The following is a 17931-nucleotide window of genomic DNA, read 5'->3' on the forward strand; positions in this document are numbered from 1 at the left end:
TGTGTATCTGTATCTTTAAGTTAATCATACCTGTAAGTTGCCTTTGCAATGAAAAGAAACATATTCACAGGTTCCAGAGATTAGGATTTGGACATTTTGGATATAGCAGTAGTCTGCCTTTTGTACTTGGCATCCTCCTTTCACCTCTACCTGCATCCTGCTCTGCCTACTCTCATTCTATCTCCCTAACAGCATTTCTTAAGAGATCTGTTGTGCAGGAATCACTGTCTTAACAAAATGCTGCTGTAGAATGTGACCAAATACAACCGCGTTGACAATAAAATGTGATAAATGTTTATTTCTCCTCCTGCCCATAGTTTCATCAAAATGATTCAGATTAACATTTAAAATGCGGAATTAAGATACAATAATGTTGATAAACTGAAAGTAGAGCTACCAGCAGACCAGAAAGTTAAAACAAGTCCTGAAAGCTAAAAGGCAGGTGGGATGGGATTAATGGAGAAAACAGAGCAGAAGGATCCAAGCCAAGATTCCAGAAGCGAGAGCAATCAATCCTAATGGAGCCCATGAGAAACTCTAAAGTAGTGACATTAATACAAAATGTAGGAGAGGGTCCTGGGAATCATCAGGGAAAATAATTAATTAAATAACTGCTTTAGTAATAACTGGACCTGGAGATGTCTACTCTCTCTTCCTCCTCCTCTGCCATTTATGCAGATGATATGGCTGACAACAGTAGCATTTACCTCCAACCTAGAACCTAAAACCTGTCTGGCGAGGTATTCTAGAAGGAATTTTGGTCCTGGAAGAGAAGTAGAGAAGGGTTTGAAATAGCTACAGACCTTTATATCAGACACTGAGAAAATATTAGATTAAAAGAAAAGAAAACATAAAGTTTCATGTGGTAGTGAAATATATTAAATTACTCTTTCCCTAGCATAAAATCTATTTAATTTGATAATTGAAGGGATCTCTCATCTCCTTGCTCTGTACCCGAGCACTCTACAGTGGTATTGAATGGTTGACATGACCCCACTCTCAAATGGAAACCAATAGTTGGCTGCTCATTTAAGAGAGAAGCTCTTGGGAAAACAGATACAGACAAGGAGAAAATCATGAATCAACAGTGTACTTTTTGCATAAATGTGAACTAAGGGCTAAAGTTAACTTATATTTTGAGGAGAAAAACACAATGTGAAAACAAAGAATATATATCCAATAACTCAAACCTAATCAAAAGTGACATACAACTTCTCACATTTTTAATAGGTATATTCCAATGTTTTCAACTTTGGCAATATTGACATTTTGGACTGGATGATTCTTTCTTGTAAGGGGCTGTCCTGTGAATTTTAGGATATTTGGCCACATTAATGACGTCTACGCTCTACATACCAGTAGCTACCCTCACAATTATGAGAAACAAAAATATCTCTAGAGTTTGCCTAAGGTTCTTGGGGGAGGGATATGTGGGATGGTGGGAGGGTAGGGATTTTCTAGAGAAACACTGTGTATTCAGAGACATTTGACAACATATTGTATCAACAATTTACGAGCATAATGTTAATAAAGATGAACAATTAGATATCAAGACAGAAATGATAAGAAATAATCAAAAAATTAAGAGAAATCCAATGAATGCACTGAAGAATGAAGTAGATTACACTAATTAAAAAAAAAACAGTATTCTGCAACATAAAAATGAGAACTTCTAACACAGAGAAACAGAAAAATACCAAAGTATGTGAGACCTGCATAGAGACATAGTAGACAGATCTTGGAAGTCATTTATTGAGATATTCAGAATTAGAAAACAGAAGAGAGATGGAAAAAACTTTTCATAAAAGAAAATTATCTTAAGCTGTAGAAAGTTATAGTTCTTCAGGTTTAAAGGACCCACAGTTAGCAAAAAGTATAGTCTGAGAATGTTCTATGGGGCCAGTGCTGTGGCTCAGCAGGGTAAGCTGCAGCCTGGGACACCAGCATCCCACATGGATGCCAGCTGAAGTCTCATATGCTCCACTTACAATCCAGCTCCTTGCTAATGCACCTGGGAGAGTAGTGGAAAATAGTCTAAATACTTTAGCTTCTGCCACTCACGTTGGAGACCTGGATGGAGTTCCAGGCTCCTGACTTCTGCCTGACACAGCCTCAGCCATTGTGGCTATTTGAGGAATGAGCCAGAGGATGGAAGAAAATTTTTCACTCTCCTTTTCTAACTCTGCCTTACAAATAAAATTAATAATTTTTTAAAAAGAATGACCTATGGTTGAATGCTTCTTGGTGAAATATTAAAATCCAATGAAGAAGAAAAAATTCTAAAATTATTTAGAGATGAAGAGATTGTTTGCATAAAAAATTAAGATTAATAAATGATGATAAAGGACTCTAGGAGAAAAATACAGCAATGTTTTTAACTTGTTTCAAAATATTTTAGAATTGCATTGCAAGACAGTATTAAGAAAATGAGAGTATGAATAAAAATATTTAAAAATGAATAACTAAAAGTGTGCATTGTGCATGTGTAAACAAAGAAAAGACTTTTAAGAAAAACCACTAAGAAGAGGATTTCTTGGGTTCATAGTTGGTTGTAACTATGAAAACAAAGAAATCTGAAAATTTTAGGAAAGAATATATTCAACCTTGGTGTTTTCAACTTTCTCCTTTGTGTTTCAGGGGCTTTATGTTTCCTTCTTCAGAGATTTCATCTCATTTCTCAATTCTTCATTAAGTTTCCATAATAATAACAAACTAAATTCTGTTCTTATTTTTTAAATATGAAAATTAAGCCATTCAACAAAATAAAGACAGCAGAAACTGAAAACTTTGATTGAATTCTAGGACAATAAACTTTAATGTAAAATAAGCATGTAACTATTCTAGTTACCCATGCTGACCCCCGGATCCAGTAGCTTAAGCAACAATGATCATATTATCACTAATTCTCATGGTTCTGGGGATTGACCAGCCTCAGCTCAGTTTTCGCATTCTGGATTGCTCATGTGATTACAGTCAGACAATGGCTGGAAGTAGAGTCATCTCCAAGGCTTCCTCTTCTGTCTGGCAGTTGATCCTGGCTGTCAGCTAGGCCCTCAGCTGGGCCTGTTGGCTGGAACATGTGCACATGGCCTCTCCTTGTGATCTGGGTTTCCTCAGAGCATGGTGGCTGAGTTCCAAGAACGAACATCCCAAGAGAATCATGAGAAAGCTGTATTGTCTTTTATGACCTACACTTGGAAGTCTTAGTAGCATCACTTCTGTTTTTATAAGGCTGTGAGTGTCAAGGAGAGTGAAGAATCATCCTGCATTTGATGAGAGGAGAGTCAGCATTAGGCTATAAATGAGGAGTTGCAGATCTGAATGCAGTGTTCTAGGAAAATGCAATCTACCAAAGTAATCAGCACACTAGAGTTGTGAATAAGTGGTGGAGAATAATGAAGTGCATTTTGGGTAAATCTCTCATCTTTTACAGAGGTAAGCAATAGGTACATTTTATTTCAAACTAAAGTAGTAAAAATATTTTATTTAAAGTCATAATTGTAACACTAGAAGATGTTAAAAGGCAGCATTTGACAGTTCTGTGTGGGCATCTCAGGGTGGGAATGGGACAGTGAAATTTTTTTAAACATATTTTGTTGTTATTTTTAAGTATGTTAAATGAACTTTTAAAGATATGTAGTAGGATATAACAAATTGTGTGAGCTTTCATTATTAAATACAATTTTATAAAATAAAACCAAAAGAGTGAAACAAATTCAAGTATTTAATAATTTTGGTCATTTATTTTTGCTTAAACAATAAACGTTTATCTACAACTAGTTGGTAGCTTCTCATATGCTGAGATCTGGTGATTCAGACATAGGCCTGAAAAATAAAATTAACATTTAATTTGACCTAATTTTTAAAGCTTGCAATGGGAAATAGTATCTAAGAGGAGACACACACACAAAATGCATACCTACCTTGACCACCATAAATCACTTTCTTTTTGTTAGTAAAACTGTTACAGACAGAATTCTAAAGAATTCTAAAGAATTCTAAAGAACCCAAAACTAATTTAGCTTTTGGTGTTAAGGGATTTTATATGGAATTCAGGCTGCTACTCAGGTGACTTTAAAATCAGGAGACAGGAGCTGACACTGTGGTGTAGCAGGTAAAATCTCCACTTGCAACACTGACAGCCCATATGGGCTCTGAGTTGAATCCTGGCTGCTCCACTTCCAATCCAGCTCCCTGCTACTGCACCTAGGAAATCAGTGGAGGATGGCCCAAGTACTTGGGCTACTGCACCCACTTGAGAGAACCAGATGAAGCTCCTGGTTACTGGCTTTAGTCTGGCCCAGCCCTGGAAGTTGCTGCCATTTTTGGAGTGAACCAGTGGATGGAAGACCTTTCTCTTTTTGTCTCCACCCTCACCCCATAGCTCTGCCTTTCAAATAAATAAATCAATCATTAAAAAATTAGGGAGACCATCCTGTAATATCCAGATGTGCCCAATGTAATCACATGAACCTTCTAAAATAATATTTTTATTTTCGTTTTATATGAAAAGCAGAGAAAAAGAGAGATAGAAGAAAAGAGATCCTCCCTTCTCCTGGTTCATTCCCCAAATGCCCATAACAACCAGGGCTGGGCTTACCTGAAGCTAGGAGTTCAGAACTCAATCTGGGTCTTCCACATTTGTTGCAAGCATTCAACTACCTGAGCCATCACCTGCTACCTCGCACATTATCAGGAAACTGGATTGCAGGCATAGTAGCTGGGATGTGAACCAGGCACTCTCATACGGGGGTGACCAAGTGGTAACTTAACATTTTTGCCAACTCTCATCTCACATGAACTCTTGAGTGTGGAATATGAAGATAGAGGGCCAGAGATGTAAAACAGAAGAGGAAAGTTGGGATACACAAGAGGGCATGTTGAACTATGAGGAATACTTGTTGAGTTTGCAGATGGGCAAAAGGGGACAATAGCCAGAGTGGGAGCAGCTTCTGGAAGCTGAAAACTATTACCAGCCAATAACCAATGAAGAAATAGGAACCCGTCTTACAGCCTCAAGAAAAGTAGGTTCTGCCAACAGTCTGAATGAACTTGGCAGCAGATCTTTCTCTATAGTCCCCAATAAGAACCTATCCTGCTAACACTTTATTAGCCTTGTGTAACTCAGAGAAACCAATTGAACCAACCCGGACTTCTGAGTTACAAAACTTGGAGAAAATAAATGTATTTAAAGTTGCCATGTTTGTGAGAGCTTATTGTGGCAAACATTAAAACTGCAACCAAGTTCTTCTGACATATGACTTTTTTCTCCTTTAAATGAACAAATTTAGATAGCTGGGGAAAAATGATGTGCCACTGAGAAGAAAATATCCAATAAGGTAGTCAAAAGTGACATCCTTTACATGTCAGACATTTGATAGGCCACACTTAATACATTTTTGATTAATTTATTTATTTTTGAAAGGCAGACTTGCAGAGAGAGAAAGGAAGTGACACAGCTGGTTCATTCTTCAGATGGCAGCAATGGCCAGCATGGAACCATGAGTCTGGGCTCCATCCAGGTCTCCATGTGGGTGGCAGGAGCTGAAACCCTTGGGCCATCTTCTGCTACTTTTTCCAGAGAGCTGGATTGAAAATGGAGCAACTGGGACAGAAACTGTTGGCCCTATGGAATGCTGGCATCACAGCCAGTGGCTTTACTCATTATGCCACAATGCTTGGCCTTTAATTTGTTTCTTAAATGCTGCCTCAAATAACACCACCTATGTTGAATGACCATTCACAACCCCTCCCTGGTGTACTTCCATCCAACTTTCACATGGACATTTCTGTGCCTCTGTAGTATCCCTCCTCTACCAAATCTGCACTTTAACTTTCCATGATTTCACTCATCTGCAGCCAGCTGCAGTCTGAAATATTAAATGTAAAATTTCAAAAATAAATAACTCACAATTTAAATAATCTATCATTCTGAGTAGTGCAATGAAATCTTATACCATCTGATTCCATCCTGCCCAGTATGGGAACTGTCCTTTTATCCAGCTCATGCATATTGTATAAACTGCCCACGTATTAGTCACTCAGTAGCCATCTTGGCTATCAGATTGGCGATTGGTTAGCACAGTGAGAGTGCTCAAGGAGCTTTTACATAGTAGACTAACCTTACATCACAATGAGTGTCATTCACTTCCTTTCATCATGTAGACTTTGTACCACCTCCCATTGTCACAAGAAGTGTTCACAGACTAAAACAAAATATTATGAGACAGAGAATATATTCACATAACTATGATTGCAGTATATTATTACAGATTTTCTGTTTTATTATTAGTTTTCAATCTATTGCTGTGCCTAATTCATAAGTTGATTTTTTTAAAAAGATTTATTTCATTTATTTGAAAGGGAGATTGATTTAGAAAGAAGGAGAGACAAAGAGAGAAAGATCTTGCATTTACTGTTCACTGCCCAAATGGCCTAAAGGGCCAGGGCTAGGCCAAGCTGCAACCAGGAGTCAAGAACTCCATCTGAGTCTCCAACTTGAGTAGCAAGGGGCCCAAGCACTTGGGCCATTCTCTGTGACTTTCCCAGACTCATTATCAGGGAGTTGGATAGGAAGCAGAGCAGCTCTGACATGGGCTGTTAGCATGGCATAAGGGAGCTCAATCTGCTGCATCACAATTCCTGAACCCTTATAAATTGAAGTATAGCACAGGTATGTCCAGGAAATACACACACACACACATACACAATCGATGGTTTCAGATATCCAATAAAGATCTATGAATGTACCCTCTGTGAATAACATGAGGCCACTATACTGTAGTATAGTACTGGTTGATAATTCTCTGGTCTCTTGATTTGGACTCGCATTTAAACTTATTGAATTCTGTTTTCAGCTCCATACTTGACTTCTTAAACTTCTCTTATTTCAGTCTCCCCCACAGTTTTTGGTAAATGCTTGCTCTCTCTGTCCATCCTCTGGGACCTAATGTATGACCTCAATTCCCTTTCCAAGTGTAACTATTTGGCCAAAGGATCACGTTTAGTTAAAGCCTCACGTTTACAATTGTTATCAACACTCTTGAAAACAGGAAAGGCAAGATTACATAATGAGATTTTAAATTAGTGGAACTTTTCTCAAAGAAGTTAACCTTTTCCTTTGTGCAACTGGCAATTAAAACAAAACAAAACAGAACAAAACAAAACAAAACACCAGGGTTACACTTTGAAGACTGTTGACACTGCAGTCAATGCTTCAGGTGATGCTATTTTGGTATGATTTATTGTCATGTCTATTTTTTAGCACTGCAACAGGGTATGTTAGCATAAAGAAATAAATATGTAATGTGATTTCAAGTCGTCATTCTTCTAAGTTTAAAAATGCAAGAGTAAATTTGTCTGAGGCAAGAATCTTAAGTTGCTGACAATGTGTCTAATGATAATGCTGTATATACAGAAGGAGGAAGTGGCTATGGATTTTATAAACACCTGGGTAAACACCACTAACAAATAGTTCAAAAAACGCTAACAAAGTAAGTAGTAAAATAAATATGCGTGACTCCACTATGTATGAAAAGAACATTGCATCTACTCGCTTTTATAAACAACTATATTCCTCAGTCTTGCTACTCATAAGCTCCACTTTGTTACATATCCTACTCAGTCTCAGTCTATGTTTATACTAATAATATAAATGTGTTATCAATAACATTTGCACAAGAAAGAAATCTATGTGGAAAACAGTTTTCAAAAAGCAAAAGTGTGTGTTCCAGAAGTCTGTAAAAGTTATTTTTCTGTTTCCTGTCCCATCTCTCTATTTTCTTCCTCCTCCTTCGGTTACAGAAAATCCCTTCGAGGAAGTTCAAAGGTAAAAGAGAACCTGGAAACTTCCTCTTATATCTTGGTGATTTTATAGTTCTTCATATGTTACACTTGTACTTACTTCAGGGAATTTAATCATTTAGAAGGATAAAAAAAATATGTCTTTCCCATTACTAGAGATACTTTTCTTGGTTCTGGTGCTCCTTTGAATGAAGTAGACTTTTTCTTCTTGACTTCTTCTTCCAAGGAGCAAAGTAAGATACACAGGAAGTTGAAAATAACTCCTAGCTAGTGTTGAAGATTTCCATAGGAGTAAGCAGTAAAGAGTTTGTGGAATCTTTATTAATGCAACTGGGTTGAGTCCCAATAAATATGATGAAGACTTCCAAGGAATCATGATTCAGATTCTTACATTTTGGCATTCGTTCTAGCCCTCTGCCTTGTAAACCACATTTAGGAATATTTATTATTTATTTATTCACATAACTTTTTATAAATAAATATTTTTTAAAATGTAGTTTACTAGGCAGAGGGCTAGAATGAATGCCAAAATGTAAGAATCTGAATCATGATTCCTTGGAACTCTTCATCAGGGAGAGAGAGACAGAGGGAGAGTGGGAGAGAGAGAGAGAGACAGAGGGAGAGAGAGTGGGAGAGAGAGAGAGAGGGAGTTTTTCATTCACCAATTCACTCTCCACTGGCTTCAAAGCCAGGGTTGGATCAGGCCAAAGCCGGAAACCTGGAACTCCATCTGGGTCTCCCATGTGGATGGCAGGAGCCATCATCCATTGCTTTCCCAGGTGCATCAGCAGAGAGATGTGTAAGAAAAGGGAGCAGTTGTGGAACTTGAACTGTCATGCTGATACAGACTGTGGGTGTTGTAAGTGGAGGCCACCTCCTACACCACAATGCCATCCCCTTTAAATGACGTTTTTGAGATTGAATGAACAACACATTGTTTTGCCACATGAAAAAAAAATCATCAAATAGTATTTTTGATACCAAAACACTGGTTTTTCTATTCATTAGTGAATAGAATTCTAATAATTAATCTTTTGTCCTTTACTACTTCTGCTTAGTTATGCAGAATATGGATACCTTTTGAAGAAATGAATAAAGGTGATACTAATAATAGTTTTCCATCATTTCAATACGAAAAAGAAAATTTTAAGTAGTCTTTTTTAGTTAATAAAATATGTAAACCTAAAAATACCTCAAATAAGTAACATATTTATTACTAAGTACATGTATAAGTACCCCTACCATGACAACTAAATAAGGGAATAAAATTTATTTTTTAAATAAAGTTGTATTTTGGAATGAATGTTACCACCCAAAAATTACTTTCATACGCTCTAATAAATCCTTTTGAGGAACTTTAGCAGTGAAAATTGTACATCCTTTCAGAATAGATATTCTTAGAAAAATAGAATGAGGGGATTAAAATGGAAATTTGAAGAATAGAATTGATGGTCAAAGTCATAATGCTTTTTGGAACCAAATATTAAAAGGTGAGAATGATTTTTTTTTGTGGTTATGAACTTTCTTCATGGTATTTAACATCGTAATTTTAAAAATGAAAATTACAGTTGCTAACACTATGGAGGACAACATAGAGTTGTGCCATATGTGTGAGCTTTGGTTATTGAATTAATTTAAAGCAAAAATTTTGAGTTTATATATTATAGTCATTTATATACAAAGTCAAACTTTGAAACTGTTTTTGCCTCTTAAAATGTACATAGAATAGAATTTACCTCCCAATTTAGAACATATGTTTTTAATATAAACAATTGACATAGTTCTACATGGTAAATAATTTAACTATTTAGAATTCATTTCCTTTCCTTTAGCTCCAACACAACCCACTGAATTACATAAGGATAATTATAGTTCTTCCCCATGATTGCTTTTTCTGAGTGTACATTTAACATCAGAAATGTTGACATATAGCATTCCCTAGAATATTATTGCCTAGAAAACCACTTCCACAGTACATTAATCTGTGCTCCAGAAAGAAAATATTTGACACATATATATTTGGGAAATAATAAATTAAGAAATTTAAATAGGTCTATTTATTGTAGGAATTCTTAGACTGGTGGGCATTTGAATTTCCAGTAAGGAAGTGTAATATTCATGTAATAAACAAGTTTGACAATGGAACTCTGTTAACATAGAGCCTGTCCAGGTAGTATAAATTTTTAACACTTTTGTGAAATTTCAATGTAAGATATAATGTAGAGATTTAATGAGTACTGCTTATCAATCAAAATAATTCTTGAATCAAGACTTTCAAGTTTAGATTTTAAGATAGTTTCTCTTGAAGAAACTCACAGTTCCCTGATTTGAGTCAAGCACATAAGCCCCTATAAGTCATTGTAGAAAAGATTAATAATAGTTGAAAATTTAATGAAGCTACTATAAGAATAAGAGAAAAGAAGAAAGAAGGACTGAACCTGCTGAGGAAGACATGGGAAATTTCATCCATGTAGGAGAATATAAAGTGTTTTGCAAGGTTTCTAACTATAAATGACTTAAAATCATAGTTGCACAGTTCATATACTAGAAATTATTAATCCTTTTAAATTCATTTACTTTTTATTTAGCAATTAATTCACCCACAAAACCTGTATAATGTATTTTAAAATAAATGTTGTATTGAATATTGAAAATACAAAAACATTTACAACCTCTATATAAGTGATTAGAAATTCAGGCTAAATAAATAACCAAACTATAACAAAATTCAAATCAATTATCTCACAAAATTATTTTTGTTGTTTTATTTTTTGAGATTCATTTATTTATTTGAAATGCAGAATTACAGAGAGAGAGTGAAGTAGAGAGAGAGAGAGGTGGGGGGAATATTCCATCTGCTGGTTCACTCCCTAAATGGCCAGGAGCCAGGAGCTCCACCTGGGTTTCCATATGGATGCAGTAGCTCAAGCACTTGGGCCATCCTCTGCTGCCTTCCCAGGCATATTAGTAGGGAGCTTGATCAGAAATGGAGTAGCTGGGAATCAAACTGGTGCCCATTTTGGATGTATGCACTGCAGGCAGAGGCTTCATCTTCTATACCGTGGTGCTGAACAACAAAGTTATTTTAAGAACACGTTTATATGATAGAAGATATGGAACTTGAATACTTGTGTCATTAACCCGATGGCTTATGCAGGTTCTTTTACCACATGTATGTGATTAAAAACAAGAGATCCACATTTAATATTTCATATGATGATAGAAAAACTTTAGACTCTTTTTCTCCCAACATTTTAACAATTTGCAGTTATTAAAGTTTCGCACAGGGGCCGGCGCCGTGGCTCACTTGGTTAATCCTCAGCCTGTGGCACTGGCATCCCATATGAGTGCCGGTTCTGGTCCCGGTTGCTCCTCTTCCAGTCCAGTTCTCTGCTGTGGTCCGGGAAGGCAGTGGAGAATGGCCCAGGCTTGGGACCCTGCATCTGCGTAGGAGACCGGGAGGAAGAGTCAGGCTCCTGGCTTCAGAACGGTGCAGTGCTGCGCTGGCTGTAGCGACCATTTGGGGAATGAACCAACGGAAGGAAGACCTTTTTCTTTGTCTCTCACTCTCACTATCTATAACTCTACCTGTCAAATAAAAAAAAAAGTTTTTATATTAGGTGTATTCAAAATATTGTGGCATTAACAAGCAATGCTGCTATACTTATTTGTATATAGATAATATACATAACATGAATAATATTGCTTGTATATAAGTATACATATACCACTAAATATACATTGAAGTGTGAGATAAATTGATAAGCTTGAAATTAATGATTGCAATTAGCTGATACATTCTGAATAAAATTATCTGAATTCAATGATATTAATTTTAAAATTTACTTCATCTAGTTGTGATATAAAATATGTTAATACTAATATTACAGTGTCATACAAATTTATTTTTAAAACCTTTTTTATTAATTTTGTGCAGTGTGATTTCATTTTAGTTTTTAGCAACTTTGTTAATTAATGTGTGATTCAGCAATTTAAAGGAATATTTTGATTTGTTTTTTCCATGAAGCTTCATTTTGATGCTGTTGTAGCTAGAAAAGAGAGCTCACATCGACAGATCCAGCTATATACTGCAACCTCTCATGCAGTCACAATGTTCCCATAGCCTCAGATCACAGGACTCCCACAATCACAGGGTACAGAGGATCTACTCTGCCCCACTAGCCTGCCCACCCATGCAGAGGCTGTGATGTCACCAATGCCCATTGCCTATGGGTGCTCTGCCTAGGTGCTTTGAGAGGTTGGGAACACCTCACAGTTATACATGGGCACCCAGTCCCCTGTCAATCCCTCCCAGCCTGTCTCAATATCATCTGGAATGTGAATTTTTCCATCTTGTAATCCCTGAAGCACATGTGTGCACAAGAGCTGCGGCCTACAGTCCTACTCATTTCACAATTGTGCCTTCGCCCTGCCAGTTGTCTGGCAGGTACAAGAGTCTCTGCAGCCATTACTGATGTTGCATTGGCTCCTTCTCCCAGCCCTTTGCTGGGTGCATGCACCCAAGCTGCTATGGCTGCTACTGTGGTCAAGATGGCGTCTGTCCCTGCCGGTTGCTGGGCCTATGCACAAGAACTGCCATAGCTGCTAACTACTTATGTCCAAAATGGCAGCCACTCTCTCTCAGCTGGTTACAGCACACTGTTGTCTAGAGATCAGGAAAGAGAGAGGAACGTGCTCTTTTTTTTTTTTTTTTCTGGATTGGTGGGTACCCTGCTCCGCTCAGGACACCAGGCCAAACTCAAAGACATTATAGTCTGCTAGGCTTTCCCTCCAGGTGTATCACCACTGGCACTGGCCACTGCAGTCTGATCTCACCTTGCTCTCCAAACCTGGCTCTTGGATGTAGGAGTCATAAGTTATGTCCATGCCCACTGCTGTGTGTCTGCACCTTCCACACAGACCCATGTCATTTCTCCTCCTTCTACAGAATCTCACTACAGTTTTTCCTCCAACTCTCCCCTGAAAATGACCTTTCTCCACCTTTTTTTCATACTATTTTCCCCTAGCCTATAGCAGTGTGCTCTTTCCCTGTTCTGCCATCTTGGAATCCATTAAACTTAACATAAGTTTTAAGAAATAAAAATGAAGCATCTATTTGCACTAGTGTGCCCCTTTAGTTTCTATTCATTGAGATAATTATTTTCACTTAAAACCCTGGCTAAATTGTGTCTAAAGTATCCTTACATATATGTACAAAGATACTTGCATAAACTTTTTTCAAAAAGGGGCAATTTAAAATAACTTTGAGATCTAGAAGTAAGACACTGGTTATATAAATTGTGATTCATGCATAGATTATTATTCCATAACTAGGGAGAATATAATACATTGAAAACAGTAAATTAATTGAAAAATAAAAAGCAAACAGGTAATAAAACAGGTAATAAAAGAGTAAGCAGACTCTTTTTTTTTTTTTTTGACAGGCAGAGTGGACAGTGAGAGAGAGAGACAGAAAGAAAGGTTTTCCTTTGCCGTTGGTTCACGCTCCAATGGCTGCCGCGGCTGGTGTGCTGCGGCCTGTGCACCACGCTGATCCTAAGCCAGGAGCCTGGTGCTTCTCCTGGTCTCCCATGCCGGTGCAGGACTCAAGAACTTGGGCCATCCTCCACTGCACTTCCGGGCCACAGCAGAGAGCTGGCCTGGAAGAGGGGCAACCAGGACAGAATCTGGTGCCCTGACCGGGACTAGAACCCGGTGTGCCGGCGCTGCAGGTGAAGGATTAGCTTAGTGAGCCGCGGCGCCAGCCAAGAGTAAGCAGATTCTTTCTAAACATCCTTAATATCTGAAAACATGAACCAAAATATTAACTCTCAAAGAATGGTAAAATAATTGTGATATTCTATATTTTTCTCATTGTTTATTTACAAATCATTCAGTAGATTTCATTCAGAATAAGATTATTGACTTTAGGAAGTTGCTATTCATTTAATGAATTCTTTAGTATAATGTTGTTAATTTCTTTGGGAACTTACTGTTTTGGTTTAAAAAATGTCAGTCAAGAGCTAATTTCACGTGAGGTATGGCCTCCGAATGGTCCTTTCTCAAGTGAGCAAGAAAGCAGCCTAGCTCCAGGGGACAACTGGAATAAAAACAAGAGGTTTCCTGAAATGCTGCAACTTTATTTAGTCTGTGTCTGTGCGATACTCGAGTAAAAATCAGTTCTGTCAAATCAGGCGATCCAGGAGCCAAACTCAATAAAATGTAAAAATCAATCCCAAGAGGTTTTTGACAGTTGTGAAATCTAACCTGAAATTTCCCTTTTCCTTCTGTGTTTAACAATAGCCTAAGGAGATAGGCAGAAAATAATTTGGCTCAGTTATGCATTTTTTTTTCAAAACAAGAGAAGTCTGTTAAGTGATTTTTTTTAAATGTTAGAATAGACCTGGTTGTACCTATTTTTCTTTTCTATTCATTAATTTATCAAAAAGGGAGATCTAGTTTTCGTATAATATCAATGGTCCTTGAGGGAAAAGATTCAAAATATTTTTAGAAAGAAACCCAAAGCATGTTTAAAATAAAATGGGAGCTGCTTACCACAGCCTGCAAGGCCCTATGAAAATAAGTGCATGCCAAGTTCTCCTGAGCTCTGGTTATGCTGGTTTCTCTCACTGCCTTAAAGATAAATTCATTCCCACCAAGGACCTCACTCTTGCTCAGGGTACTTTGACAATTGTTAATCCCAAGTTTTTTGATGACTGGTTGGTTCTCATCAATAAATCTTGTATAAGAAGACACCAATTTCAGGGAGATCTTGCCTGACCAGGTACCTTATCTAAAAGTAGCTGCCCATCCACCCTAGTCTCAATCAGTAGTCACAAGACTCTGGTTCCTGGCTGGCTCCATGGTCACTTGGCTAATCCTCCGCCTGCAGCGCCAGCACCCAGGGTTCTCGTTCCGGTTGGGGCGCCTAATTCTGTCCCGGTTGTTCCTCTTCCAGTCCAGCTCTCTGCTGTGGCCTGGGAAGGCCGTGGAGGATGGTCCAAGTCCTTGGGCCCTGCACCCTCATGGGAGACCAGGAAGAAGCACCTGGCACTGCCAGCACAGCGCCGGCTGTGGCGGCCATTGGAGGGTGAACCAACAGCAAAGGAAGACCTTTCTCTCTGTCTCTCTCTCACTGTCCACTCTGCCTGTCGAAAAAAAAAATAAATAAAATAAAAAGAATGAATAATCTTCCTTGAATAAATGACATTTAAAGATATCAAACATGCAAACAAAATTTCATGGAACATTGGATTAATATGGATTATTTTCCTAAAAAAAAGATAGTAATTTTGATGAATGAGAAACAAAAAAAATCCAACAACAAAAAGTAACTTGGTGAAATAAAACATTTAAAAAATACTTTCAGGTTTCCATAGTGATAGTCTTCATTTTCTTCTTGCTTAAAATTTCGGGTATTTTCTAAGTAATACTCTTTTCTTGGACCAATTATTGAATGTCTATATTAAATAATACATAGTGTATGTATATGTGCAGTTTTAAGCTCTTGTTTTCTGATAATATAACTGTTTGATTTGGACAGATGGGAGATTTCCCCCTTTGCATTTCAGCCACATTTATTTGTGATTTGTTATTGTTTGAAATTTGAGAATGTTTTACACACGTTTACAAAGAAAAACATTTGGCCTTTGATAAACGAATGACAAGCATGATATAAACGCTCGGGATGATCCTTTAGGATCTTTGCTGGGAGACCTGCACATCTGTCTCCAGCTGTACATCTACTCAGAACTGAAATGACTAATCCTGGTTTGGCCAAAGTCAGTAATTATTTTTACTGTTGATCTGAAGATCAAAGGTTATTCCCAGGAAGTAAGGATAGGGCAATGGACTTAGCTATCTGACAGCCATGGGGATTTATGCAAGCTATCATTTGTTCATGGTTTGTACATTAACCTGGTGCTAATGCACATGGCTGACAGCACAAATGTAAACAGCCTTGATGTGATATTAATTATAATTGGCTAAAAGTAAATTAATCCATTAGTTTTGAATCATCTTTGCCCTCTTCTTTGGCCTCAAATCTGACCCCAAATGTTGAAAGCCTACAGCTACCTCACAATTTAAAAACAGTCTGTGAATATATGAATTACCACTATTTAGAACTTCTTTGATTGAATTCTTTTTCATTGAAAAAAATCATTGTTTCAAAGAGCTTTCAGAGGTGAGATTAGTCTCACTTTCAAAGAGGTTATAGCACTTGTAAATTCTTACTAAATCTTACCATGTAAGTTTTCTATGTATTTTTTTCTTCTCATCCAAGGAAGAGATCTCAGGTGGAGAGGTAAACTCACTGAAGGGCTTCCCACTCGTGCTGCTTACTCTAAAAGATCCATAGTTAAGATATGAAGTTATTGGCCCCAACTCAGATGTTAGACCTGCATGTAAATCTGTTAATTATGGATAATTCCTACTATGTTTAGGGCACCACACTAATCACTCTTTTTTTTTAAAGATTCATTTATGGCTGGCGCTGCGGCTCACTAGGCTAATCCTCCGCCTAGCGGCGCCCGCACACCGGGTTCTAGTCCCGGTCGGGGTGCCGGATTCTGTCCTGGTTGCCCCTCTTCCAGGCCAGCTCTCTGCTGTGGCCAGGGAGTTCAGTGGAGGATGGCCCAAGTGCTTGGGCCCTGCACCACATGGGAGACCAGGAGAAGCACCTGGCTCCTGCCATCGGATCAGCGTGGTGCGCGGGCCACAGCGCGCCGGCCGCGGCGGCCATTGGAGGGTGAACCAACGGCAAAGGAAGACCTTTCTCTCTGTCTCTCTCTCTCACTGTCCATTCTGCCTGTCAAAAAAAAAAAAATTCATTTATTTATTTGAAAGGCAGAGTTACAGAGAGGCAGAGGCAGAGGCAGAGGCAGAGAGAGAGAGGTCCTCCATCCAGCAGTTCACTTTGAAATGGCCACAATGGCCGGAGCTGCGCCGATCTGAAGCCAGGAGCCAGGAGTTTCCTCCAGGTCTCCCACATGGGTACAGGGGCCCAAGGATGTGGGCCATCCTGTAGCGCTTTCCCAGGCCATAGCAGGGAGCTGGATCAGAAGTGGAGCAGCTGGGACTTGAACCAGGAACTATATGGGATGCCAACACTGCAGGCGTCAGCTTTACCCATTATACCACAGGGCTGGCCCCCACACTAGTCATTAAATGTATGTTATCTCTCCCAATTGTTTGAATTCATAGTGGGTATCATAATTTTATTTATATATGCATAAATTGAGATTCATTAAATGATAAGTAAAAGATAACAGGGTACCTCTGCTGCAATTCAAAACAAGTCCTTTATAAACAATAAAATACCATCTTTATGATCAAAATGATGATTTTTATACTAACTTCTATTGTTATCCTAGGTTAGAAAACCTATATCAGGTTTTACTCTTTCATGAATCCTTACTTTGTTTATTTTGATGTAATTATTGTTGGTGATTTGGTAAATTACATGAAGTATATGACTTCCTTAGGTGGTTATGTTTTCCTTGGAGGTATTAGACTACAGAATTTATTTGAATAAGCTTATATATGAAATTGAACTTCTTAGGAAGGACTTTTTTAAAAAGATTTATTTTGAAAGTCAGAGTTACAGGGGGATGATGAGAGAAAGAGAGAGAGGAGACAGAGAGAGAGAGAGAGAGAGAGACAGAGAGATCTTCCATCTACTGGTTCATTCGCCACATGGCATCAATGGCCAGCACTAGTATAGGCTGAAGCTAGGAGCTTCACCCGAGTCTCCCATGTTAGTGGCAGGGGCCCAAACACTTGACCATATTCCACTGCTTTTCCCAGGCCATTAGTAGGGAATTGTATTGGAAGAGGAGCAGCCGGGACATGAACTAGCACCCGTATAGCATGCAAGTTTCTTCGGCAGTGGCTTGACCTGCTATGCCACAACGTTGGCCCTAGGAAAGACCTCTTTTAAAGGTTAAAATCTCATTTTTATTCTTTCAACTCTTACAGTTTCACTGGTAGAAATTTGTACAAAACACACACTCAATAAATTTAATAAATATTTAGACAATAAATAAGAATTTCAGTTAACTTTAAAGAATAGGTCAAGTAGTTAGAAAGCTTTTTCATTTCTTTTTTTCACTAAACGTTTCACATTGT

The 17931-nt window shown here is 38.0% G+C and overlaps 1 protein-coding gene across 2 annotated transcripts in view; it reads left to right on the forward strand.

The window, feature by feature from the left end:
- The first annotated feature begins 3195 nt into the window (after nt 1–3195).
- The window catches only part of HMGCLL1 (3-hydroxy-3-methylglutaryl-CoA lyase like 1), a 276884-nt gene continuing 262148 nt past the window's right edge, over nt 3196–17931 (forward strand). For both annotated transcript variants that reach the window (XM_070073929.2, XM_070073930.2), the window contains exon 1: nt 3196–3435. The gene's annotated coding sequence lies outside the window, so the exon portion shown is untranslated. The remainder of the gene's footprint in view (nt 3436–17931) is intronic.

Source organism: Oryctolagus cuniculus, chromosome 5, assembly GCF_051225735.1.
Source record: "Oryctolagus cuniculus isolate XC-2025 breed Fujian yellow rabbit chromosome 5, ASM5122573v1, whole genome shotgun sequence".
Taxonomy (NCBI): Eukaryota; Metazoa; Chordata; class Mammalia; order Lagomorpha; family Leporidae; genus Oryctolagus; species Oryctolagus cuniculus.